Below are 3186 nucleotides of genomic sequence, written 5' to 3' on the forward strand. Positions count from 1 at the left end.
TTTTTTTTTTTTTTTCTTCTTTTTAAATCGATGCGTAGCTATGGAAACCAACTTCTATCTGATGCGCAAGAGCCTTCCATCTCCCCGGCATAACCAGCAAAAAGCAGAACTGCAAGTGATATTCAGATGTTTGTTTTTGGTGATCACAGTAATTGGAGAGAGTACGTAGGAGATGTTGCCTTTCCCCAGCTCTAAGATGGGAGTTTTTTTAAAAAAAAAAAAAAAAAAAAAAAAAAAGAAGGAAAGAAAAAAGAAAAAGAATCACTTCATGATGGTTTACGCTGAAACTGGATAAGGGCCAAGAGCTACAAAATGGAAGACAGAGAAATGTGTTATGCTGAGCAATGAAGTAGCTCTGATCAGTAATCCAGATATCTCCCCTGATTGCTTAAGATCAAATCTTGATAAAAACAAGGTTGCTTCTGCTCAGCTCTGATGTGGTTTCAGATGGAAGTTAAAGAACTCAGCACATTTTTACTTTTTGAAGGGAAAAGAGAAAGAAATAAAAACCAGGACAACTGATCCTTCCCAGGATAATCCAGGACAAAATTATTCTTTCCAGAAAAATGGGATTTAGTTTCCAAAGTTGTGGTTTAATCTATTTCTATTTTTCACCATGGCTGTATTATGTTCACCCACCAAGATGTAATGTTACTGGCACTAAACAGTGTTCTTTATAAAGCCCGTGGGATATGCTAGGTAGAAATGTCAGTCAGTCATATAAAAACTGTGACAGCCTTACTCTGCTTAACCAGACTACCCAGAGTAGCAGAATAGCTAAGTGAGGTGCAAATGTGTGCATGGGCTTAACCTTACAGATTAAAATGTTGATGGACATTGATGAAAGACAAGCATGATCAAATCCTGTCTCCTGTCCCAGTGATTTAACCCTTTTAATTTTTGCCTCTGAGCTACTGTGACCTTGATTGTTCTTCTCTATATTTATGTGGCTGCTGGTGGTTAATGCTTCAATTTATTAGTATTGCTATTGCTATTGCTATTCCTACTGTCATTATTAATCCAGTTGCTATTGATTTTATACTGTCATTGCACTTGATGGAACCTTTTTGTAGATAATATATACTTAGAAATATTTCTATGCAATACACATAGAAATGTTTCTATGCAAATCAGACCAAGTTTTAAATTCTTAAAAATGTTTTGAAATTGAGGGTGGATTCAGTCTACCAGAGTGTGGCTTCCAACCCATGTCTAGGGCATATATACCTTGCAGTCAGAAAAGACATAGCTTTAATTTGGTTGTTTCCTATACTGATAGGTGTTGGAAAGCTGTGAGTGAGTGTCAGTGCTGTTGGGATGGGAGCGGACACCATCCTGATGAGAACAGTTTGGGAAAGTCCCCCCTACTACCCCAGGCTTCCTGACCATGGAAGCCTTCAACTCACATACTATGGTCATAAGAACAGATTTGGTTTATTTTACTGATTAGGTTGGAACAATCACATGCAGGATAACTCCCCCAAAAATGCCCAGTCCAAATATAATTCAATTATCTCTGAAGTTTGGTTGTTCCTCACATAATGCCCCTTTACTCACCTGTGAAATCCAGCCATTCCTCACAGCACTGTCTGTTACTTTTGTGAATTTCTTACATTGTGATCTGTTATGTCCAGCAGTTTCTCGTGTCATATCTATCAGTTTTCTGTGTTCTGTTCAGTCAGCATCACCACAGGCCAGGGCCAGCACCACAGCACAGTCATTTGCCTGCAGCTCTAAAAATAACCACTGACCACAGGCAGCAGTGTGGACTTCTGTACCAGGTTCATCAGGGTTCACATGACAACCCAGGAATTCACATTAGCTGATAACATGAACATAAATAAAAAATCCATAGTAATGAGCAGATCTGCTGTTTTCACACCGTTAATTCAATGTCACACAAGGAGATATAAACAAGGGTGGGAGAATTTCAGCTCACTGAAAAGTAATTTTAAGACTGCTTCAGAAGAATACCAGGTTCCTTAAACAATGCCTATGATCAGTACTGCCATTCTTACACCGAGTAGAATTTTGGTCCAGAATTCCAAAACTCTCACCTCCAGGAAATCCCAAGTGTATGAGATTGCCTTCCCTCCGTGCAACCATATTCTCAGTACCCCAGGTGAAAAAGCTCCTTTCATCTCACATGGGATACTGTTTTACTGTTAGAGGTATTCCCTGCTGTTTGTCTTATCTTTAATTCCCTTCTAATGCACTTTTAAATGTACTTTCCTGTATTTCAGCAAACAATAATTCTTTGCCCCTTGTATTTGTACATTTATGATGTATGTGTATGGATCTAATTTTTAAAGTGAGCTAACATAAGCACAACCCTCATTAATCAACATCTGGCCCCATATATTTTCTTTCACATCTGTGAAGTCCTTTCCAATTTGTCTACATCCTTTTGAATAGTCCCTGTGCTGTAGCATAATCATATTCAAGGACTATCATCTTCCTGTGACATGGCGAGATGTTCCTATGCAGGCAGAACAGTGTCACATTTGCCTAAGCCATCATGCCATGATATGAATTCCTACCTGATTTAAGTATCTTGGGGTATGCTATTTCTTTATTCTTTCTTTTTAAGTGTTTAAGGCATATTCTATTTTGCTGCATGGGCCTATTTCTGATTAATTTTCACTTAGTGCATCAGAATTCATGTCTAACTGAAGCTTATATTATTATCATTTGACTAATATTTCTAGATTCTCAAAATATCTTGTTTCTATTTTTTTTTTCACTGTTGTTTTCTTCTAAATTTTCCACTCTAGCATACAGTAATCAGCTTAATATTATGATTGCTCATTTCTCAGAAAATTAATGCAGATTTTGAAAAAAACAACAGAAATTATCAAAAAGCTCAGCAGAACATGCAAGATAATTCCACTGATCTGTACTCCATAAAATAAAACACCATTTTATGGCTTAACAGGTTCACCATTCTTACACAGAAACAAGTACTTCTAACTGATTGTTACATCATTCATTATTTTATTTTCTCCTGCTTTAGCTGTTTGTAATTATCTATCTATCTATCTATCTATCTATCTATCTATCTATCTATCTATCTATCTATCTATATTTTTTTTAGCAAGAAATTCAGGCATTGGTGTATATGTTCTTCAATTATAAATATTATAGAAGCTGAAATTATAGGAGCAGACTGGCAGCAGCATCTGAGAC

The sequence above is a fragment of the Athene cunicularia genome (genome assembly GCF_003259725.1).
Source record: "Athene cunicularia isolate RWA chromosome 1 unlocalized genomic scaffold, athCun1 chr1_part2, whole genome shotgun sequence".
In the NCBI taxonomy this organism is placed as follows: Eukaryota; Metazoa; Chordata; class Aves; order Strigiformes; family Strigidae; genus Athene; species Athene cunicularia.